The sequence below is a fragment of the Silurus meridionalis genome, chromosome 24 (assembly GCF_014805685.1).
Source record: "Silurus meridionalis isolate SWU-2019-XX chromosome 24, ASM1480568v1, whole genome shotgun sequence".
NCBI lineage: Eukaryota > Metazoa > Chordata > Actinopteri > Siluriformes > Siluridae > Silurus > Silurus meridionalis.
Genome location: NC_060907.1, coordinates 4,637,396 through 4,663,858, shown reverse-complemented (window position 1 = coordinate 4,663,858; position 26,463 = coordinate 4,637,396). Strand labels below are relative to the sequence as shown.

The following is a 26,463-nucleotide window of genomic DNA, read 5'->3' as shown; positions in this document are numbered from 1 at the left end:
TTATAATGACAGTGGATATAATAGTTTTAACTTCTTTTTAAACTTTATAACATTTATTGTGTTTTTATTTCAGAGTTTAGGAGGATAGCCGATGGTAATCCAAACACTTACACACTCAAACACACATACACATGCTCACTCAAACATACACTCACACACGCACACTAACTCACAGACACACACACACTTACACACTTACACACTTACTCACACACAAAATACACACACCCATTGACACACACACACACACACACATATATAATAATAATAATAATAATAATAATAACAGTAGATATATTAATTTTGACTTCTTTTAATACTTGATAACATTTTTTGTGTTTTTTTTTTCAGAGATGAGCCAGTTAGAAGGTGGTAATACACACAAACACTTACACACTTACACACACTTACACTCTCAAGACACACACACACACACACACACTCACTAATACACACACAAACCCCACACACTTACTGACACACAGAAACACACACGCACACATATAATGACAGTAGATATAATAATTCGAACTTCTTTTAAAATTTAGTACAATTTTATTGTTTTTATTTCAGAAATGGAGCAGATAGTCAGAAGTAATACACACAAACACACACTCACTCACACATACACACACTCAGTCTCAAAAACACACACAATTTATAATGACAGTAGATACAAAAATTTTAACTTTTTAAAAATCTTTATAACATTTATTGTGCTTTTATTTCAGAGTTGAGGCAGTTAAACGGTAGTAGTACACAAACCCTTACGCACTTACACACTCAAACACACACACATGCACTCACTGATACACACACACACACACACACACACACACACACACACACACACACACACTCACACACTTTCTCACAGACACACTCAATCTCACAGAAACACACAAACCCACACACTTACACAGTACCCCAGACTGGTAATACACACAAACACCTACACACTTAAACACACATACATACACATGCTCCTCTCAAGACACACTAACACACATTCAGACTCTCACTCACACATGCACACACTCACTTACACACACTCATACAGACCATCACTGACACAATTAATCGCACACCTACACACAAACACACACACGCACAAATCGACTGACACAGACACACATTATAATGACAGTAAATATAATAATTGTAACTTTTCTCACATTTGTTGTGTTTTTATTTCAGCCGTTTGGCAGGCAAAAGGTAATACAAACACTTCCACACACACACACACACACACACACACACACACACACACACACACACACACACACACACACACTCATTTTGAAAGACACATTCACACATGCACAAGCACCTACAGACACTCACTGATACAGTCACTCACACAGACAAACACACGCGCGCACACACACACACACACACCTACTGACACACACAGAGGTAATACACCCAATAATACACCTGGGAAATAAACGCACACACACACTTACACACTTAAACACACACACACACGCACACACACACACTCAGTCCTAAAGACACACACATTATAATGACAGTAGATATAATTTAAACTTCTATTAAAATATTATAACATTACTTTTGTTTTTATTTCAGAGCTGAGGCGGTTAAAATATGGTAATACACACAACCACTTACACACTTAAACACTCAAACACACATACACACGCTCACTATCAATGACACATTCACACATGCACACCCTCACACACACACACACACGTACAGACACTCACTGATACACTCACTCACACACACAAATACACACACCTACAGACACACACACACACACACACACACACACACACATATAATGACAGTAGATATAATAATTTAAACTTCTTCTAAAACTTTATAAGATTTAATGTGTGTTTATTTCAGTGTTGAGGGGGGAAAATAATGTTAATACACACAAACACTTTCTTAATCGAACACATATACACAAACTCACTTTCAAGGACACTCTCAATCTCACATACACACACACACACACACACATAATTAATAGTATACATTAATACATAATAATAGTAACTTATTTTAAATTGTATTAAATTTATTGTTTTTATTTCAGCGTTGAGGCAAGAAATTTACATTAAAACATACAAACACTTACACACTCAAACATACATACACACTCAGTCTCAAAGACACTCAATCTTACAGACACTCACACACACACACACACACACACACACACTGGTAATACACACAAACACTTACACATTCTAACACACATACACACAGGATCAGACTCAAAGTTTGACACACAACTATTGACACAAACACACACATTATAATGATGTAATAATTTTTTACTTATTTTTACTTATTTTTACATTTATTGTGTTTTTATTTTAGTGTTGAGGATGGAAAATGATGGTAAGAGACACAAACACTTTCTTAATCAAACACACATACACACAAACTCACTCTCACTTTCAAACACTTACACACTCAAATAAACATACACACACTCAGTCTCAAAGAAACATACACATTATAATGACAGTAGATATAATAATCTAAACATCTTTTTAAATTTTATAACATTTATTGTGCTTTTTTTTTAAAGAGTTGAGGAGGGTAGATGATGGTAATACACACAAACACTTACACATTCAATTACACATACAGACACGCTCACTCTCTAAGACACAGTCACACACGCACCCACTCATACACACATACAGACACTCACTGATACACTCACACACAAACACACACACCTGCTAACACACACTCACACACACACACTGTCACACACTTGTAATACACACAAGCACTTACAAAAACTTTAAAATTTATTTTGTTATTATTTCAGAAAGGAGGCAGTTAAAAGGTGGTAATACACACAAACACTTACACACTCACTCTCAAAGACTCATTCACACACGCACACACTCACTCACACACATATACAGACACTCACTGATACACTCACTCACACACAAACACACACACACACCTGCTGACACACACTCACACACAGGTAATACACACAAACAGACACTCAAACACACATACACTCGCTCACTGTAAAAGACACATTCATACACTCACACACACATACAGACAATCACTGATACACACGTTTCACTGTTTCACACATATAGTGACAGTAGATGTAATAATTTGAACTTCTTTTAAAATTTTATAACATTTATTGTTTTTATTTCAGTAATGCAGCAGTTAAACAGAGGTAATACACAGAAACACGTATGCACTCAATCACACATACACACACTCAGTCTCAAAGACACACACACTTTATAATGACAGTAGATATAATAATTTGAACTTCTCTTAAAATCTTACAACATTTATTGTGTTTTTATTTCAGATTTGAACCAGATAAAAAATGGTAACACACAAACACACATACACACACATTCAGACACTCACTCACACATGCACACACTGACTCACAAACAATCATACAGACAATCACTGACCCATCCAATCACACACACACACACATACACATCTAATGACACAGACACACATTATAATGACGGTAGATATAATAATTGTAACTTCTTTTCAAACTTTACAACATTTATTGTGTTTCAGGGGTTTGGCGGGCGATTGGTAATACACACAAACACTTCCACACTCAAACACACATACAAGCTCACTTTTAAAGACACACTCAATGTCACATATACACACACAAACACATAATTACAATATTATTTTATTTTCAAATTGTGTTAAATAAATTTTTATTTCAGCGTTGAGACGAGAAATTGACATTAATATATACAAACACATACACATACACACACACTCTCACACACACACATTCACATGCACACACATACAGACACTCTCCGATCCACTCACTCACTCACACAAACACACACACACACAGACACACACACAGACACACACACACCTACAGACACACACATAGGTTATACACCCAATAAAACACCCGGGGTAATACACGCAAACACTTACACACTCAAAACACATACACACACTCAGTCTCAAAGTCACACACACACACACACACACACACACACACACACACACACACACACACATTATAATGACAGTAGATAAATAATTTGAACTTCTTTTCAAATTTTATAATATTTATTGTGTTTTTATTGCAGAGTTGAGGAAGGTTGACAGAGGTAATACACAAACACTTACACACTCACAATCACACACAAACAAACACACACACACACACACACACACAGACACACACTCACATACACACAGCCACACACTGGTAGTAGACACAAACACTTACACGCAGACACACTCAAACACACATACACACATATACAGACACTCACTGATACAAACACACACACACACAACTTCTGACACACAAAGACGCACAAATATAATGAGTAGATATAATAACTTATTTTCAAATTTTATTACATTTGTTGTGTTTTTATTTCAGAATCGAAGCTGTTAGTCAGAGGTAATACACACAAACACATACAAACACTCAGTCTCAAAGACACACACACTATAATGAGAGTAGATATGTTTTGAACTTCTAAAACTTTATAACATTTATTTTCTTTTTTCATTTCAGTGTTGAAACGGGAAAACGAAGGTAATACACACAAACACTAATAATCAAACAGACATACACACAAACTCAATCTCACTTTCAAAGACACACTCAATCTCACATACACACAAACACACACATAATTACAATAGTAATTTCTTTTTAAATTGTGTTAAATAAATTTATTTTAACGTTGAGGTGAGAAATTGACATTAATATATACAAACACTTACACACTTACACACTCAAACACACGTACATACACGCACACATTCACATGCACACACATACAGACACTCACTGATACACTCACTCACACACACACCTACTGACACACACAGAGTTAATACACCCAATAATACACCGGGTAATACATGCAAACACGGACGCACTCAAACACAGATACACACAGTCAGTCTCAAAGACACACACACACACATTATAATGAAAGTAGATATAATAATTAAAACTTTTATTGTGTTTTTATTTTAGAGTTGAGGAGGAGGGTAGACGATGGTAATACACACAAACACTTACACACTCAAACACACACACACACACCTGCTGACACACACAGACACACACTGGTAATATACACACACGCACACACTCACACACAGACACTCACTGATACATACAAACACTCACTGATACACATACACACACACATACACACACACACACACACACAGACACACACACAGACACACATATAATGACAGTAGATATAATAATTTGAACTTCTTTTCAAATTTTATAACATTTATTGTGTTTTTATTGCAGAGTTGAGGAAGGTTGACAGAGGTAATACACAAACACTTACACACTCACAATCACACACAAACAAACACACACACACACACACACACACACAGACACACACACACACACACAGACACACACTGGTAGTAGACACAAACACTTACACGCAGACACACTCAAACACACATACACACATATACAGACACTCACTGATACAAACACACACACACACAACTTCTGACACACAAAGACGCACAAATATAATGAGTAGATATAATAACTTATTTTCAAATTTTATTACATTTGTTGTGTTTTTATTTCAGAATCGAAGCTGTTAGTCAGAGGTAATACACACAAACACATACAAACACTCAGTCTCAAAGACACACACACTATAATGAGAGTAGATATGTTTTGAACTTCTAAAACTTTATAACATTTATTTTCTTTTTTCATTTCAGTGTTGAAACGGGAAAACGAAGGTAATACACACAAACACTAATAATCAAACAGACATACACACAAACTCAATCTCACTTTCAAAGACACACTCAATCTCACATACACACAAACACACACATAATTACAATAGTAATTTCTTTTTAAATTGTGTTAAATAAATTTATTTTAACGTTGAGGTGAGAAATTGACATTAATATATACAAACACTTACACACTTACACACTCAAACACACGTACATACACGCACACATTCACATGCACACACATACAGACACTCACTGATACACTCACTCACACACACACCTACTGACACACACAGAGTTAATACACCCAATAATACACCCGGGGTAATACATGCAAACACGGACGCACTCAAACACAGATACACACAGTCAGTCTCAAAGACACACACACACACACATTATAATGAAAGTAGATATAATAATTAAAACTTTTTATTGTGTTTTTATTTTAGAGTTGAGGAGGAGGGTAGACGATGGTAATACACACAAACACTTACACACTCAAACACACACACACACACCTGCTGACACACACAGACACACACTGGTAATATACACACACGCACACACTCACACACAGACACTCACTGATACATACAAACACTCACTGATACACATACACACACACATACACACACACACACACACACACACACACACACACACACAGACACACATATAATGACAGTAGATATAATAATTTGAACTTCTTTTTAAATTTGTTCACATTTATTGTGTTTTAATTTCAGAAGTGACTCAGGTAGTCAAAGGTAATAAACACAAACACTTACACACTCAATCACCTATACACACACTCAGTCTCAAAGACACACACTTTACAATGACATATAATAGTTTTAACTTATTTTAAAACTTTAACATTTTATTGTGTTTTCATTTCAGTGTTGAGGAGGGAAAACGATGGTAATACACACAAACTCTTTCATAATCAAACACACATACATACAAACTTATTCTAACTTTTAAAGACACACTTAATCTCACACACACACACACACACACACACACACACACACACACACATATATATATATATATATATATATATATATATATATATATATATATATATATATATAATTACAATAGTAACTTAATAAAATTTAATACAATTTTAAAATGTTTTTATTTCAGTGTTTAGAGAGAAATTGACTAAATACATACAAACACTTACACTCAAACACACATACACACAAACACTTACACACACACGCTCACACTCAAAGATTGACACATATAGACACAGACACACACACATGCCATATAAGGCATAAATATAATAATTTTAACTTATTTTTTAAATTTATTATTATTTTTTAATTTCAGAATTGAGGCAGGCACTCAGAGGTAATACACACAAACACGTACACACTCAATCACACATACACACACCTACTCTCAAAGACACACTCAATCTCACATACACACACAGACACTCAAACACGCACACGCACACACAGTCACACACTAGTAATACACAGTAACACTTACACACACACACACACACACACACACACACCTACTGACACACACACAAACTCACACACTCATTATAATGTCAAATTTTATAAAATTTGTTTATATATCAACTTTGAAGCAGGATAAAAAAGGTAATACGCACAAACACTTACACACATACACACTCAATCTCAAAGACACACTCAATCTCACATACACAGACACTCAATTACTCACACAGTCACACACTGGTAATACACACAAACACACACTCAATCACACACACTCACTCTCAAAGACACTCACAAACACATACACTCACACATGGACACACTCTCTCACACACACAAACATACAGACTCTCACTGGTACACACACACACACAAACACACACACACTGTATAATGACACACACACTGACACACACATGCACACTTGTACACACTGAGTGTCTGTGAGAGTGAGTGTGTACAAGTGTGCATTCACTCTCACATACACTTACACACACATGCGCACACTCACTCCCACAGACACACACAGGTACTCTCTCACACACACACACACACACACACACACAAAGACACTTATTCGCACACACACACATACACACTGTGACGTCGGCCTCACGTCCCGCACACAACAACAGGCAACCGCTCCGAACACGACAGCAACAAGGCACGGCTGAGACCTAATAAGAAGAGCGGCAAATCTTCACCCTCCTCGAGGCGACTGAAGAGTATAAAAGGAGCCACAAAGGAAAGCAGGTTGGAGAATGTCTGGCTCCCGACTAACTCACGGATTCTCTCTCCCTTTTATTACAGGAAGCAGTGACCATGCCGGTGCCTATCCTGCTTCCTCGACCCTCTAGAGGTCATTACGTGCCAAGGACACTGGGGACCCACCCATACAGACAGGACGGGGTCTCAGCTTTCCTTGGCCCGGCCGTGGTTTCGAGCAACTCGGAAAAGAAGCAACGCTACCCTGACACGCCTCCAAACTCCCAACAATGCCGATCAATGGACTAAGAAATACTCGCATTCACAACTTCTCTTTTCCCACTCCCCCACCACTCCTGTGCACTGTAAATAAACACAAAGTGATTCCTTTTCAGTGTGTTCCTCTGATCACACGAGCAATTCACTACTACACAGAGCACTTTTAATAATGGACATTGTCTAAAAACAGCCTCACACAGAAAATGTGGTTGTTAAGAAATGAATAAGATTTTTCTTTAGATTTATAAGTTTGCCCCTAATAAATGAGCCGATGGTGACTGTGGCAAAAGAAAAACTCCCTGAGATTTCATAAGGAAGAACTTTTACTTGAGTAGATTTGTGAAGAAGAAAATGTACTCTTACTCCGCTACAATGAGCTCGTTACTTCTCTTTTTACCTCTTTGGTATTCTCCGCATCAATTTTAATGTTTTATTTTGACAGAGAGAGAAACTTCCGCTAAGGCGCTACCACGTGACTGTGTTTCACCAATCAAATGTAGTTTTGTCACGTTACCATACTCAATCTCAGCGGCGGGACGGGTTAGTTAGCAACACAAACCTGTCAGAATCAATCGTCGGCAATGCAGACACAAACGAGGAGGAAAACGAGTTGGGAAAATCACAAGTAGGAGAGCTGGAGAGGTACCTTTCATGTCCTTCCCCTGCAGGTATTGATCTACCCCACATCTTTCCTCACATCAAGAATCTGTCACTCAAAGTCAACACAGGTCTTCCTGCATCTGCAGCCTGTGAAAGACTTTTCAGTCATGCAGGACTCCTGTTCACTGCTAAACGATCACAGCTTCACAACAAGAACCTTGAGAGCCAGCTACTGTTGAAGTTTAATAGTGACATCACTGAGTGATTTTTTTGGTGAAATAATTTTTTCTGCATGTTTTCACACACGCGCACACACGTTTTACGTTGACTGCTTCCTTCTGGTGTGCAGTTTTCTGTTCAGCATCCCTGCTATGAAATGTGTGTGTTTCCTTCTGTTGTTCTGTCACTGGAGACACACACACACACACACACAGTTTGAGATGGGCTCATGGGCTGCCTCGTTCTAGTTCTGCCTGGTAAAAAAGAATAAAGGTTTGGAAATTTGTGTTACTTGTGCGTATTTATTTTTTAATTTATTATTTTATTTAAGTACTTGAATTTACCTGAATTATTTTAATTTAAGCTATTTTTTATTTTTTTAATTAATTCATTTTAATTTATTTTATGGATTGGATATGCCATAATTTGCCTTAAAATTATTTTGTATTTTTGTCTGTCTGACTGTTGTCTTGTGTTAAAAAATAAATCAGACGTTACTCAACAGTTACTCAGTACTTGAGTAGTTTTTTCACCAAGTACTTTTTTACTCTTATTCAAGTAATTATTTGGATGTCTACTTTTTACTTTTACTTGAGTCATATTATTTTGAAGTAACAGTACTTTTACTTGAGTACAAATTTTGGCTACTCTACCCACCTCTAATTACAACTATATGATGTGTGCTGTGATGGTAAACAAATCCAACCTGTGGTCCTGAGTCAGTGTAGCAGACTGCTGACATTACGTAGGGTACAAATTCATCCTCAAAGCTCCTGTGTTACTCTGTAATTTCATGGATTCCCAGGCCATTGATGTGTAACCATCCCCAGCCGCACAGTGTGGCCTCCAATCGAAGAGAACGCCATCCAGAGGCAGATCAGAGGAGAGAAGCGGGGCAGGAACAGTGGTTACCCTCAGGAGGAGGGGTGACAGGGAGAGAAAGAGAGAGATAGAGAGCAGAACTGTGACATGGACAGAGAGAAAGCAAGAGAGCAGAAGGGTAACAGTGAGCGAGAGGAGAGAGAGAGAGAGAGAGCGAGAGCAGATGGGAGACAGAAGAGAGTGTGATAGAGAGAGAGAGAGAGAGCAGAAGGGTGACAGGGAGAGAAAGATATGGATTATTAAATCTCTTTATTGTTGTATAAAAGTTGTGGACACTGTGCAGTTGGAGACTCTGGCAAGACTCGCTATGACAGCATAACTAACACTGAGAGCCAGAAGGTAACATAGACATGAGCAATCTCTGGGATAAGAGATGGCCTGGCAGACCACCATCAACAAACCTGAGTGAATGTGCAACTTCAGGTTGTTGGTTTGTTTTTTATGTACATTTATCCTGGGAACCCAGATGTGTGGAGAGCAGGGGTCTTCAACCTTTTGTACACTATGGACTATTCATTTACTTACATATAATAACATATAATAAACATAATTTACATGAAAGTGTCTGTGAAAAGTGTGGAAAAGAGTATTTTATTTTTCAGATGCGTGCATGTTCTATTTGTTTATATTCTACAAACTAGGTAATGTGAAAAAGCACACAAGAATTGGACAGTGATTGAGAGGAAGAAAGTTCTGTGGAGGGGAAGGTTGGAGAATTATTCCATAATCTAACACCATGCAATTGCGTGCGGACTGCAGCTCATTGGAACCGACTTCACCATACAACAAGACGAGGAGCCGTATGAAGTGTATGTCCGAGCTCTGTAAGCGTTACACTTTTGCCCTAGAGCTTGGCATATCTTGCATTCTTCCTGCAAAACCCCATTGCTGCCAACCGGTCACTCTATGAGAAGGCAAACAGTTCCTCAGTTCCTCATCTGTCATTACTGCAAAACACTGGTATAAAAACAAGATAAAAATAAAAAAATACATAAAACAAGACTTGGGTACAGTGTACTGTTAAACACCTAAAATTTTACCATAGTACTTTCAAAATGGTAACCTATAATGCTAAAGATAAACAAATATGCCCACATATGATTTCATACCATTGAAGATACCATTTTATATGATAAAATACAAGGAATTAAGGACACAAACTTCATATTTATCCATAAGTATAAAAGTAAAACTGACTGATTCTCCCACACCTGCTTTATAACCTGCTTGGTTTCAGATGGCATTGCCCATAAGTAGTGTAGTGTAAAACTAGTGCTCACTTATCAGTATCCATCAACTGTTATACTCTCATATTCCTCTTTTTGTTCAGTGTACAAAAGTGTGAATAATCTGCACTGCATTCATGAATGCTGATTACCTTATCATAAATCATTTTATTTATGGTGGACTCAGGAACATTTCTCTCCCTCAGGAAGCTGAAAAGGTCGTCCATCCTGTAATAGTACATTAACAAGAGTCCAGTAAATACACAAGCTGTGTGTATACAGTGATGCAGTATGTAGTTGTACTAATATTGAAAAGTCACAACAATCAGTTCTTGTTCACTCTGATACCATACACATTCATTTCACATTACGTTACACAATCACAATCTGCTGAATAGTTTGATTTCATGTTTTACCTTGCTACATTTTAAATGCAGTAAAACGGGGAGACATTAACGTTAGACAGGCCTGTATCACACCTGATGATGTGATGGTCATGTTTTATTGGCCCTTTTCATTTCAAACCTGGTTTGTGTTTACAAGATTATTATCTTTGCACGTTTTGAAGTTTCACCGAGGCACACAATTGTAAATAATAAAATACAGTAGCTGGACAGAGCAGACGCAGCCTTTGTAGCCTAATCTCCTGTCTGCCATGTACACATGAAGCATCGTAACATTATAGCAGGAGCAGAACTGATTGCTCCAGATACCACTTGTTGTTCAAAAATAACTCAGAATAAGATGAAAGTAAATCTGATTCGCAGGTAAAGTCCGAGTTGCGTGAAAAAAGTCTGAATTACGAGAAATGGCTTTGGAAATATGAGAAAAAAAATCAGGACTGCGAGAAGTGAAGTCAGAATTTCGAGAAATGTAGTCAGATTTGTGAGAAGGGACTCCGGAATTGTGAAAACTAAAGTCAGAATAGCGAGAAATGACTCCATGTCTTCGAGGGATGAAGTCAGAAATTCGAGAAATGCAACCAGACAATCGACAAATGTAATCAGAATATGTTTCAATAAAGTCAAAATTGCCATAAATAAAATTATGATAATATTTCTGGGATCATAAGGAATATAAATGTAATTGGGCAAACATGCTTTCATCCACAGAACCTCGAGATAATAAAAGCAAATAAATAGCGTAAAAGTTAGCAATAGTTGTTCATACTGTTCATAGTTCATGATGTTTATAGTGTGTATGATGATGGTTGTTGTTGTTGTTGTGGTGGTGTTTTATGGTGGTTTGGCAGACCAACGAAAAGGTGCATTACCGCCACCTACTGATCTGGAGTGTGGAGCGAACACTGAAAAGCTGCAATAAGAAAAAAATAATAAGTAAAAAAACAACCCTAAATTCTATCTATCGTTCCTGTATTTTTTAGATGGTTGGAGCTTCACACGCTGTTAAAAGCCTCTTCTGTTTGGATCGTTGCTATGGTAACGGGGAGGTTACTATTAGCCCTGCCATTCAAGCATTGCACGTGAATGGCAGGGCTAATAATACTGCACATTAATAAACTGAATTCTATGAAATTTTAGGGAGTGAATTTTAAGTTTATAAATGATGCAGTACAACTTTAAATAAGAGCAGGGTGAATTACAGAAAGCAAGATGCATTTACAGTCACATTTACCCTGAACTCTCGGCTAATTAACCCCAAACTTGTGTACTGTTGGTATGTCGGTTCTAAAACACCTGTTATGAGTGAGTGTTAATCCACATCATATCAGTAACACAGAATTAGTGTGCACGCAATGGTTGCTTACAAAGAATATAAATCTGTCGAGAAAAATATTTTAATCAACCATATCTAGCGTGTGTTATAATCAAACTAATATTATCAAACTAAATTAACCTAATTAACTTAATAAAGCAATATAGAACTTATTAGATATAATAGAAGTAGTCTGACAAAACCTATTTGATCTATATGTTAATCAAACCTTTAGTTACATCAAGTATTAATAATAATAATTGGGTATTTACATGTGTGAGTAGGATAGAATCTGACTGAATGTTATGAGTGTATAGAATAGGCAAAGAAGGACAGGAAACAAACTTGAGGGAGATTAAGCATCTTTATTGAAATAGCAAGGCGTACGGGCTTCAGCAGCTACAGGAGACATGTAGGAGTAGCTAGGCCCAAGGCCGGGTGAAGACACAGAAGCATGGGCAGGAGACATGAAAGAGCGGCTTGGCCCGAAGCCAGGTGAAGGCACAGGAGCACGGTGACTTGGCAAAGCAACAGGCCAGTGTGAAGGATAGGGAGAAAACTGTGGTGTAGTGTCAGGGAAGTAGGAGCATCCGTGACGGCTGTTGAGCTCAGGAGAAGTCTGTGTGCTCTTGTCACGCGTAGAAGTGCTCTGCACAATGCGAGGAGGCAGGAAGGCATCCTCAGGGACACTTGGGCTGGAAAGATGTTCAAGAAAATGAGTAAGCTCAGCGGCAAGTAAGGAGAGCTGAAACTGGCGAAATTGTCGGCGAAGAATGCCCAACTGAGTCGTTCTGGGAGGCAAACGTGGTGGAGCTGAGCAAAGAGACCAACAGAGATAAGATATTAGACAGGGTCAAATCACGGTGACGACGGGCATAAGCAAAAGATAACACTCATGCAAGAAAAAAGATTCTACACACAGTGTAACATTCAGTTCAGAATGCACAATTAAAATATAACCTAGGCGCATACAACTATTAATTAAAAGTATTATAATCAAGCACAGTATACAAACAATGCTATAACTCAATTAAATGAAAGTAGAATAGCAAAACAGCATTATAAAAGAATAAAGCATAACACTTACCCATTGCAAATGCAGGAGGACAAAATAGGCCAAAAGGTTGTTCACACTTGAGAGACTGAAGAACGTATGGTTGAATCCAGAGAGAAATAAGGGCTTTATACTCACTCATATTTTTTTTATGTATAAAATTATGGGCCGAATATAAGGAAATTGGAAAAACAGGAACTCCAAATATGGTGTTATTTGGAAGAATGAACACCAAGGCCAAAGATAAGGGAATTGACAAGGATAGGCAAGATCCGAGACATAAGGGACTTGGCAGAAGAAGGCAGACATAAGGGGAATTGACAAGGATAGGCAAAAGGGGACAAGGAACGGCAAGAAGGCAGACATAAGGGGAATTTCTCAAGGCCAAAGAATTTGAAAAAATAGAAAAGACACGGTGGCTACAGGGTATAAATACAAGCGCGAAACGAACAGTCAGTGTACTTCCTCACTATGGCGTGCTCTATCATTTGTTGATGTGCTGTTCATTTTGATGTGAAGTACCCACCTTCTACTGAGCTCTTTGGAACGTGCATGGAAATAAAGAAGTTTTGCTTTTACTCATCCAGGACTGAGGATCCTTCATTGGCGGTTTGTGTCTATTATATTTGTGTTTTTTCTAGAATTGGCTGGGCATTATTGGGAATCCTCTGAGCAAAGAAATCCACCCTCGATGTGTCGCCTCAGAGACGGGCTCTGAGTTCCGACATATTTATTGGCGCCCAACGTGGGGCCCTGAAGGTCAGCACAAAGGTCGAAAACCTGAACAGGGGACCGAGCATCCTGTGGGCTACAGCCGCTGGAAACAAAAATTCAGAGAAAAAAGGTAAGCAGACACCTGTTATACTCAAAGTCTGTGATTAGTAACTGTATGCCTATGAGGTTGTCGGCCCCGGGGAGGGTATAGACTGCTGGCCTAGGGCCAAAGAACTATCGGGTGGAAAATTAGTGTTGGATGAGTATAAGCAAAAGTAAAGACATAAGTTGTGAGGTGGAGAGTCACTGCGTATAGAGACGCAGGGTGGGACCCACGTGAATAAAGTTGTGAGGTGGAGAGTCACTGCGTATAGAGACGCAGGGTGGGACCCACGTGAAACTACGGCTAATTGTTTGTACCTTAGTCTGTCGGACTTTCCATATGGTCTAATTAGGTTGCAGACTAAGCAGACCGAAATCGTGTAAACCCAAAAGTGAAGTCTTGGTGATTCGGTGCAAGTCCCGATGTGAGAAGACAACACTTCTCATATGGTCTAAAACAGGAAAGATACCATAGGTCTTTACTAGGGATCCAGATTCGTAACCTGGGGTGGAAAGGGTACATTTAAAAGGTCGTGAGTTGTCAGTATAAGAGTAAAGGGCTCGGAGAGTCACCGTTACGAGTACGGGTGGGACCCGAGGATATTGAGATTATTGAGATGAAGTGATGGCCATGTGTACATGTACGGTAAAAAGAGAAACGTTGTAACTGCAGTTGTGTAAGTGTTGTTGTCATATTGTTCGTGAAAAGCGTGTTTTTGTAAAAAACCGGATTTATAGTGGTGTTTTCTGTATGTTGATGTTTTGTCTGTGAATTTATATGTATGCCTGTGTTTGTATTGTTGCTTGCTGTTTGCTTACGCTGCTTGGGATGATGCTGAGTTTGTGAGTATACTCATATTATTTGCATATCTGTACTATTGATAAAATAGCATGGTATATACGCGCACACATTAGAAGCACAGGAGAGCTGCGCGTGGACGAGGACGGAGCAGAAAGGAGGGGCGCGGGCACGCGCGTATAGACACGGAGCGCACGAAGGGGGGTGCGCATGCGCATAGGCGCACGGAGTATAGCACACACATAGTGTTCGCTCGCTGACACACACACATACATGCATACACTCGGACATACACAGTGCGAATAAACGAATAAATCAAATAGAGAAAATATAGCAAGATAAATGTATGGATTTGATAGACATAGAGATAGAGACGAACGGACTTAGAACTCATTTTGGGACGAAAGAACATATAAAGATAGAAACGGTATAGAGAGGAGGCAGACAGAGAAGTAGATACAAGACAAATTGTGGGCTATTACACGATTACATGGCATAGAGGTGTTACACCAGATATTCCCAGAGGAAAACTGGTATGAAAAATAAAAGCGTCTGGAAACCTCAACTGTTAAGCCCAGTATTGCGCACCCTAGTGAAAGCCCTAAACCTAGTAAAGCCGTGATACACCTGTTTGATTTCATAGCAGACCCACACAACGAAGACGAGGAACCATTGATAGAATTAAATGCAGAAGTACCTGAACAATCTAATTATTGCTCAGGACTGACGGCAACTGTTGTAGTAGAACCTAAAGAGGTTTTGTGGGAAAGAGGTGTAGCCACCTCGATTCTAATCGATAAAATCAACTCGTTAAGTGGACAAAGCCGAAAGAATCCAACACGACCTTGTAAGACAGTGAGACGGATAAACGTCCATCTAAAGTGGTCTGCTCAAAATAGAAACCCAGGCCACCGTGAGAAGCACACAGAGCGAGACAGGGTGCATCATGAGCAAGGAGGAATCCCCAATCACACCTGTGGATGTGATAATTATAAGGCATAAAGGGGCTGAAAAAGAGATCAAAAAATACATGAAAAAATGGAAAAACCTGACAACTGGGGATTTGCAATGGCCAGAAGAGGGAACATTTAACAAAGAAAAGTGTGATGTAATGAAGACCAGAATAAGAAATTGGGAGAAATAAAAAGAGAAGAAGGAAAAGACAAAACGGAAATTAGACATCATTGAATGGTTTGAGCATGAGGGGAGATGTTAAAAGTGCACAAAGAAAAGACAGAGAAGGAACAGGAAGTAAGGAGGAAAAGGGTCAGAAAAGGCCTCAGCCCCACCATTGGAGGAGTTTGAGGAACAGAAGAAACCACCACCATATGCTGAAGTAAAGAAGCCAAAGGTGATTAGCTTCTACCCAGTACTAGGAAAGAGAGTATCACGACATACAACTAGACATAACAGGAGGACGCATTGAAGGGAGGATGGAATTACTAGCTTCAGACAACAAAATGAACAAAGGAAGAGCAAGACAAACAAACAGTGTTATTTCAGAATCTTGAAGGAGAAGAGGGAGATAATGAAGAAAGCGGCAATGAAGGGAGATATGATTATGAACATGATTATGACTTAGATATCCCACCTGAAGAATGGGAAAGAAAGCGAGAGGAACTAGAACCACCTGAGCATGACCAGAATCAAAGACATCGCCAGAAAAAGCAAAAAACAGAGGCAAGAAAGGTGTGAAAGCACCCCTAAAGTACAAGAAAGATTATGATCGCTGGACATTTGGAGTGAAAAGAAATGACGTATGGAATGCACTTGATCTGCATACCCAACTCAATCTGATCTAACCAAGGTGGAAAACCTGAAAATGGACGAAAAAGAAGGAGCTGCGGCCTTCATTCTTAAGTTACAGAAAGCATGGGCTGAAGAGATGGGGTCAGCATGGGATGAGACAACGGCTAACCTCACATTATTCAAAATAATTTTGAAGAGGGCGCTTCCAAGTGAAGTACAAGAACAGCTTGAATCAGTTGTGGGACTTAATGCACTGCCCTGGGCAGCTTTCCAGGCAAATATCACACATGCTGTGGAAATGCACAGGAAAAGAAGGAAGCAAGTAAACAAGCAGCAGAAGATTTAATAACATTGCTGCACAAAGCACAGCTCGGAGAGATAGCACGGAGCAAACAAGAAAATCAAGAGAAAGCAAAGAAGAGAAAAGTTCAGCTAAACAAGCAGCAGTCATGATGATACCAACAAATGCACAGCAGGATCCAGCTAGTCAAACCATATCAGATCAAGGAAATCAGCAACTAATGCCTGTGGGACAACCAATAATGACCTATCCAATGTATCAACAATATCCACCACAAAACAGAGGGTGGGGGCAAGGAAGAGGCAGAGGAAGAGGAGGAATGTTTCAACCAAGAAATTATCAACCACCGAGAGGAGGAAGATGCTGGAACTGTCAAGATCCCAATCACATGATGAGAAACTGCCCCTATCCAATAAGACAACAGCAAGGAAACCAGCAACAAAATCAAAGCTGGCAAGACCCCGGAAATTGGGCAGGACCATGGATGGGCCAGAATCAGCAGAATCAACAAACTCCGGGACCACCTCAAGGTAACATGTGAAGATGCCCAGAGAAGCCAGAGGGGGAGCTGGTACAGTGCCCCACCTCACTGTACCCTGCACAAGAACCAACCATAATGGTGGATGTGAATAACCAGCTCAGACATCGTTTTGATTGACACAGGAGCAACATTTACAAGCATTGGAAAAGAAGGCTCTAAGCTCCCCCTCTCACGCAAAGCAGTAAAGACAGTAGGCTTCTCGGGTAAAACTCAAACTTTGCATTTCACAGAGCCACAAGACATAACAGTAGAAGGAATCACAATACAAGCACCATTGTTGTATTCCCCAATACCCCAACAAATCTATTAGGCAGAGATGTACTGTGTAAGCTAGGAGCAAAAATCTTCTGTGGACCTACAGGAGTGTGGGTCGAACTTCCTGAAATCCTAGCTCAACAGTGTGTGATGGTAGAAAGAAAAATAGAACAACAAACACTGGATAAAGTCTATTGGCTGGAACTCGACGGGACATCCTCAGAAATTCACAAGCTATATGACCACTGGAAAATATGGTTTACAAACATGCGTCCAGACTGTGAAGAAACCAGAAAACCATGGCATTGCACAATAAGGTACGATGAGGGGACAAGATGAAGAATATGAGACTTTGTGGGAGAACATGTAGAAGGAACCAGTACAGTCTCAAAGCAGAGAACATGATCCTTGGTCCCCAAGGGATAGCTGCAACAGTACAACTACCAGACCACATTGCACAGTGGTATTCAGTCGAGAACTCTGTTCCACATGTCTCCCTAATGATCGGGCAAAATTTTAAATCAAAAGACTTAGGGCCAATGGTCAGAGAAGCAAGCCAGATAACTGAATGGATACCAGTGGTAGAAAATATGAGCATGACATTAGACAGGAAATATCTCAGAATAAAACTAACAGCTGAAGACAGTGTGGTAGCTCACACTATTTTGATCAACAGACAGATGCAAGTGAGAACACAAGTAGGACAGGTAGGACAATGGCAACAGAAGGAAGAACAGGCTGAACTAGAAGAAGAACAGGTACTGAAACAAATTCCGGAAAAGCTATGGACTAAACATCAGACAGATGTAGGGTTAGTTAAGTCATCAGGGTTGGAGAAAATTCAATTAAAACCCAATGTGCAGTTACCTTACCAGAAGCAATACCAATTGTCGCAACAAGCGATAGAAGGATAAGACCAACCATTGAAGGACTAGTTGAAGCAGGAGTGTTAATTCCAACAAACAGCCCTTGCAACACCCCATTTTTCCGGTCAGAAAACCAAATTCAGACAAGTGGAGATTGGTCCATGATTTAAGACCAATAAATCGTGTGGTGGTAGCAGAAAATCCTGTAGTACCCGATCCACACACACTGTTAACAAACATCCCTGAAGGGACTAAATGTTACACGGTGATTGATTTATGCTCAGCATTTTTTAGTGTACCTCTGCATCCTGAGTCTCAGTTTCTGTTTGCATTCACATACGGGGGAAAACAATACACCTACACGCGTCTGCCACAAGGGTATTGTGAAAGTCCATCAATTTTAACCAGGTGTTAGCACGAGATCTGGCAGATCTAGACATTCAAAGCAGTTTGCTTCAAAATGTGGATGACCTACTGATTTGTAGTCAAACTAAAGAACAGTGCATGAAGGACTCGTTAAAGGTCCTGGAAACCCTAGCTCATAATGGACACAAGGTCAGTAAGGAAAAATTGCAATTCTGCCAACAAAAGGTAGAATATTTGGGTAGAGTGCTCGAAGGCACTACACGCAAAATCTCGCCTCTCATGTAGAGGCAATTCAGAAAACACCACAACCTCAAACAGTGCAACATATGTTGTCATTCCTGGGTTTAGCAGGTTTTAGCAGACCGTGGATTTGTGACTTTGCGTTGAAAGCACAACCTCTCAGAGACATGATGAAAGCAGCTGATCAGACAAAATCTAGCGCACGTGTGGTCTGGACAGAGGAAGGAAAAAAGGCTTTTGAAACAATCAAAAGTGATCTAAAATCTGCCCCAGCACTAGCTTGTCCAGACTACACAAAACCATTTCACCTCTATGTGTCAGAGAGACGAGGTTTTGCATCAGCCATTTTAGCACAACAGCAACAGAGCATGGGAAAGAAGCCAATTGCATACTATAGTACGGCTCTTGACAATGTGGAAAAAGGCATGCCACCTTGTTACAGAGGATTGGCAGCCGCAGCATTTGCCTATCGAAAAGCATCAACAATCACGATGGGTCATCCAGTGACCCTGTACACTTCTCATGCATTACATGCTCTGCTGACAAGTCAAAAGTTTGTGATCACGAATGCACGAAAGACAGGGTATGATGTCATCCTGTCTGCACCAGAACTAACAATTGAGAGGTGCCTCACAATCAATCCAGCTGATCAGTGGTCTTATCAGATGAGGAATTCCCCATGAGTGCACTACAGAAGCAGAGAAATTTCTAAAAGCTAGAGATGACCTAGAGAACCAACCATTGCAAAATGCCCAAATTGTTTTGTCTGTGGGCGGTTCTTGCTATCGTGCGAATGATGGCAATAAAGCAGGATATGCTGTGGTCATGCACAATGAGGAAGATGACTCGTTTGAGTACTAGCTAGTGTAAGTGTACCACAACCTTGTTCTGCCCAATTGGCAGAAATAAAAGCGTTAACAGCAGCATGTAGGCTGGGAGCAGGAGGAAGGTGTACTATTTACACTGATTCAACATATGCACATGGGGTATGTCACACATTTGGACCCATCTGGGAACAAAGGGGTTTCCAGAGAGCTGATGGATCATCCATTTTACATGGTCCTGCAATTTCGGATTTGCTCAAAGCAATGATGCTTCCAAAGGCATTAGCCATTGTGAAGTGTAAAGCCCACAAATCTGATGGAGATATGGTCAGTAGAGGTAATGCGGCAGCAGATGAGGCAGCTAAAAGTGCAGCAGTAGAAAAAGACTGTGTGAAAGTGATGATGGTACAAGATGAAGAACATGAGGAAGTGCGAGGGCAGGTAACAGAGGAAGATCTTGGGGAATATCAGGATGTAGCAAGTGGAGAGGAGAAAGAGATGGAAAAACGAGGGCAGTACAAGACCCCAACACAGGGTTATGGAGAAGTATTGATGGAGTGTGGGTAGCACCATTAGCTCTTTACCAAGCTCATTACTGAAGCACATGGGGTAGATCACTGTAATCTTTGGGAGACCATAGACACAATCCGAAGGAATTGGTGGTCGCCATATCTGGCCAGTATGGTGGACAAATTCCTGAGGTCCTGTGAGCTATGTGCAGCACGAAATGTCAGGAAACATTTCACAGCACCAATCAGCCACATTCCTGAACCAAGGGGACCATTTCGACATTTGATGATGGACTTTGTGGACATGGCAGATAGGAAGGAAGGGAAAATATACATCTTGGTAGTAATAGATCGTTTTAGCAGATGGGTAGAGGCAACAGCTACTGCCAAGAATGACGCAAAGACTGTAGCTAAGTTTTTGATCAGGGAAGTGATTCCAAGGTTTGGGATACCTGACAAGCTGAGCTCTGACAATGGACCACATTTTGTAAATAATGTGATCAAAGCATTTGCAGAAGCTTTGTGTATCAAGCAAAGAATGGGGTGTGTTTACCATCCACAGTCACAAGGAATGGTTGAGAGAGCAAATGGAGTGTTGAAGGAGAAAATAGCAAAAATTTGTGCTAGCACAGATCTGAATTGGGTACAGGCTCTCCACTGGCATTGATGAAAATGCGCTCTCAAACAAATCGCAACACACACCTGAAACCACATGAGTTGCTGACAGGACGACCCATGCCAGTTGCTTTTACACAAGGACCTTACACAGGCTCCTCACTTGAACAACTTGAAGCAGACATGTCTAGTTATTGCAAACATCTGACGCAAATACACAGAACTTTATATTTACAGGTCCGTGAAGCCACACACGGGCACAGGTTGATGAGCCACTACAGCAGGTGCAACCAGGTGACTACGTGTATATCAAAGTGTTCAAAAGGAAACACTGGAGTGAGCCACGCCGTGAAGGCCCATTCAAGGTGGTACTAGCAACTCCTACCGCAGTCAAGGTTGAAGGTAAGGAATACTGGTATCATCTTAACCATTGTTGCAGAGCTGCGGTGAAAGGACCAGAGTGGAGGAAATCTCGGGCTGAGTTGGCACGCTGCGCCCACTCTGACGACTCAGAAGACGACGACGACGGCGCAGGCCCAGCACAGGACAGAGGACCAGCATACAGGACACGTGCAAAACCACACAACCACGGCCAGTTGAAGGAGAACCGAGGCCAGGTTGTTCGTATCAGGTTGATTCACGACCACCACATGACACACTAGACTCTGACAAACTAGAAGAGACTGTGCAGAGACTACTAGGCAACGAAGAAAACACTGTCACTCCACCTGAACAGTTTGACACTCTTAATCTACAAGATCTAGTAGACTTAGATATCGATCTACCTGTGGAACCATGATGAAAAATTCCTAAAGTCCAAACGGACTCTCACCAACAGACACTGGGCAGTACTCGTTATGGCTTTAGCAGTATGGTTCATTTGCCCTTACATTTTCATTAACCGTAATTTACATCGTCCAGCAGATATATCAGTCCCTTTGTCCAACATTTCCCTAAATAACTATTCCCAACCCGCACAATGTCCACAAATAGATACAAAAGGTCTAAACCACTAGGGTCTCTAGGTCACCTTGCTAAAACTAGTCTCACTTCAGAACAGGCTGCAAAGGTTTGGTACATATGGCCAGAAACGTGCTTGCAGAACAGTTCCGGTGTGCATTGGGCGTTTTTAAATAACACCAAGGTCCTACCATCCTTTCCAGTAACTGCACAACATATGTTTATAACATATACTATATCCCTTTTTCATCCCTGCAACTCTACAGAGATAAAAAACACTCCTGAATACGAGATGAGACTTGAGGCTCGAATGACTGACACGGATAAAGAAACAGACATTATAGTGGTCACAGGAGTACCCCACAGAGTTATACCTCGCATATTAGGCACCCGCAGTTGTGTTGATATTACGCTTTTATGGTATTTGGTTTTCCCCAAGTAGGGATCCCACATGGCAGGTTTGAAAGAACCTCAGTAGAATCTCTAGCGTATGGGGATGTTTTGTATAAAAGTCTAGTATATGTCCCTAACTGGCAGGAAGGGATGAACTTACCTAGAATACAATTTAGTTTTAGATACAAGAACCCCAACTATCCTCTAACCAAAAGCCCGACCTGTTTCAGATGTGCGGAAAGAATCAATGTAACATCAGTAAAGCAATATGCTGAAACTACAAACATTCAGCCAAACCTTAACCTGTACAGACAATGGTTGGTAAATTCAGGGCGTGCAGCAGTGCCCCACTCTACATGCATTGTATGTGACAGAAGATCTCGGCGTCCACCTCGTGTTATGCCGACAGTAGGGTTAGAGGCATGTGACAAAGCACCTATGACACCACTCATCTTTGTCCAGCTATATGTTTTTGGGTTCAGCTGCTGTTGATTATGGTGCCAACTGGATGCACTCACGTAGTGCTGCACACCAAACATATCCTTTTACTAATATCCTTTGTATTATGTATACAGATGTATATCTGTCTAGCCATCTATCTATCTGTGCCTGATTACTGATCTTGATACTAATAACATACCCGTGGAGGTTTACTTCTATATTTCCCACTTTCATGGCAAATGCTTTAAGTCGTTGCTTGTCCAAATTATGTTGTATGAACCATGTTGTTGTTGTGAGTTCTTCATGTTGTGTGCAGGAACATGGCGCTGGTGAACCCAGGTGGCTACAGCCGAATCTGCGACTGTTTCCTGGTGTGTGTGCATTCGCAGAAACATGTTATGAGGGATATCGCTTCGCCTTGACACATTCAGGGGTCCCTGTGAGGCGTGTGCAGCCTAACCTATGACCATCAGACACATTGCTTGTGGTGCCAAGGCGGTGACGACTGTCCTTTGGGTGACCGGTGCCATGATGGACCCCATGAGTGGTTCGGTTTTCCTCCACAGAGGATGAGTTTGCTTGGGAAACAGATGAGGACCAGCGTAGACCAGTGACCGCCATTTTGCGCCATGCTAACATGTTTTCTCCGGAGGGAACGTGGTTAGACTCCATTCAGAACTCTGTCTATAATCTTCCTGGTGGACTCCAGATGGTCACCCGAGTCTTCACAATACGCTATGCAATCTCCTGGCTGAGTCATTTGGGGTTCTTTCCTTCTCAACAAGAGCCCGAAACACCCATAGTTTCCTGCTTCGACCTTCGTCATGCAACGCACTACTGTAACGTACTACACCATTACCTTAGGAGGCTATGTTCTATGGACAACGGAACCAGCAACACATCGGGATTGGCACTGTCGCCCTATCCTGATTCACAGATATCGCACATTATGCGGACTACATTGTTTAATTTCAATTTTCATTTTGTTTATGTGTCTCATATTTAACTGCATGTACACCCACGACTAAGGATGACCTTGGTGGTGATTCCACGGTCGCGCCACTGGCGGGCAGAGTGGGAATTTTCCCTGGCATGTTTGTCTACAGGGTTTTTCGCCCACTCCTAGTTCATCGATGTTGTGGTTTGGCGCACCCATTAGTGTGAGGGTGGGAGTAATGTCGATCTTATAATGTTGCATTGTCGATCTTATAATGTTGCATTGTCGATCTTAATCATTTTGCTTTTATTTCTTTTACTTTTTGTTTTTGCTTTATTATTCTTTTCAACACACGAGTGCCTGGTAAAGTGCTAGTAACCTCTTCCAGGGCTCCAACAAGACCCCTTGCGATACGCAAAGTATCTGGGTCAGAAGAAAACTACATATGCCAAAGAAGTCAAAGACTTTTACTTTGTTCTACTGCTGTATTACATGACATGTATGATTGAGAAATGGTTATAAGTGGTTATAAGCGGAATGTGAGACTATAAAGTCTCAGAGGGGGGAGTAATGTCGAGAAAAATATTTTAATCAACCATATCTAGCGTGTGTTATAATCAAACTAATATTATCAAACTAAATTAACCTAATTAACTTAATAAAGCAATATAGAACTTATTAGATATAATAGAAGTAGTCTGACAAAACCTATTTGATCTATATGTTAATCAAACCTTTAGTTACATCAAGTATTAATAATAATAATAGGGTATTTACATGTGTGAGTAGGATAGAATCTGACTGAATGTTATGAGTGTATAGAATAGGCAAAGAAGGACAGGAAACAAACTTGAGGGAGATTAAGCATCTTTATTGAAATAGCAAGGCGTACGGGCTTCAGCAGCTGCAGGAGACATGTAGGAGTAGCTAGGCCCAAGGCCGGGTGAAGACACAGAAGCATGGGCAGGAGACATGAAAGAGCGGCTTGGCCCGAAGCCAGGTGAAGGCACAGGAGCACGGTGACTTGGCAAAGCAACAGGCCAGTGTGAAGGATAGGGAGAAAACTGTGGTGTAGTGTCAGGAAGTAGGAGCATCCGTGACGGCTGTTGAGCTCAGGAGAAGTCTGTGTGCTCTTGTCACGCGTAGAAGTGCTCTGCACAATGCGAGGAGGCAGGAAGGCATCCTCAGGGACACTTGGGCTGGAAAGATGTTCAAGAAAATGAGTAAGCTCAGCGGCAAGTAAGGAGAGCTGAAACTGGCGAAATTGTCGGCGAAGAATGCCCAACTGAGTCGTTCTGGGAGGCAAACGTGGTGGAGCTGAGCAAAGAGACCAACAGAGATAAGATATTAGACAGGGTCAAATCACGGTGACGACGGGCATAAGCAAAAGATAACACTCATGCAAGAAAAAGATTCTACACACAGTGTAACATTCAGTTCAGAATGCACAATTAAAATATAACCTAGGCGCATACAACTATTAATTAAAAGTATTATAATCAAGCACAGTATACAAACAATGCTATAACTCAATTAAATGAAAGTAGAATAGCAAAACAGCATTATAAAAGAATAAAGCATAACACTTACCCATTGCAAATGCAGGAGGACAAAATAGGCCGCAAAAGGTTGTTCACACTTGAGAGACTGAAGAACGTATGGTTGAATCCAGAGAGAAATAAGGGCTTTATACTCACTCATATTTTTTATGTATAAAATTATGGGCGAATATAAGGAAATTGGAAAAACAGGAACTCCAAATATGGTGTTATTTGGAAGAATGAACACCAAGGCCAAAGATAAGGAATTGACAAGGATAGGCAAGATCCGAGACATAAGGGACTTGGCAGAAGAAGGCAGACATAAGGAATTGACAAGGATAGGCAAAGGGACAAG

At 40.3% G+C, this 26,463-nt stretch overlaps 4 long non-coding RNA genes across 4 annotated transcripts; all 4 read left to right on the top strand.

Moving 5' to 3' along the window:
- Positions 1–582: 582 nt before the first annotated feature.
- On the top strand, positions 583–3,189 carry LOC124378470. Its single transcript, XR_006924229.1, has 8 exons — positions 583–594; positions 732–749; positions 1,198–1,215; positions 1,594–1,614; positions 2,359–2,379; positions 2,573–2,593; positions 2,822–2,839; positions 3,179–3,189. It is a non-coding gene; the product is annotated as an uncharacterized LOC124378470 (long non-coding RNA).
- Positions 3,190–3,619: 430 nt separating this feature from the next.
- Positions 3,620–5,150, top strand: LOC124378487. Its single transcript, XR_006924247.1, has 4 exons — positions 3,620–4,139; positions 4,421–4,441; positions 4,559–4,579; positions 5,030–5,150. It is a non-coding gene; the product is annotated as an uncharacterized LOC124378487 (long non-coding RNA).
- Positions 5,151–5,527: 377 nt separating this feature from the next.
- Positions 5,528–6,357, top strand: LOC124378498. The gene is made up of 3 exons (XR_006924258.1): positions 5,528–5,643; positions 5,761–5,781; positions 6,237–6,357. It is a non-coding gene; the product is annotated as an uncharacterized LOC124378498 (long non-coding RNA).
- Positions 6,358–6,537: 180 nt separating this feature from the next.
- LOC124378462 lies at positions 6,538–9,368 on the top strand. The gene is made up of 4 exons (XR_006924221.1): positions 6,538–6,554; positions 6,688–6,708; positions 7,132–7,152; positions 8,085–9,368. It is a non-coding gene; the product is annotated as an uncharacterized LOC124378462 (long non-coding RNA).
- The last annotated feature ends 17,095 nt before the right edge of the window (positions 9,369–26,463 follow it).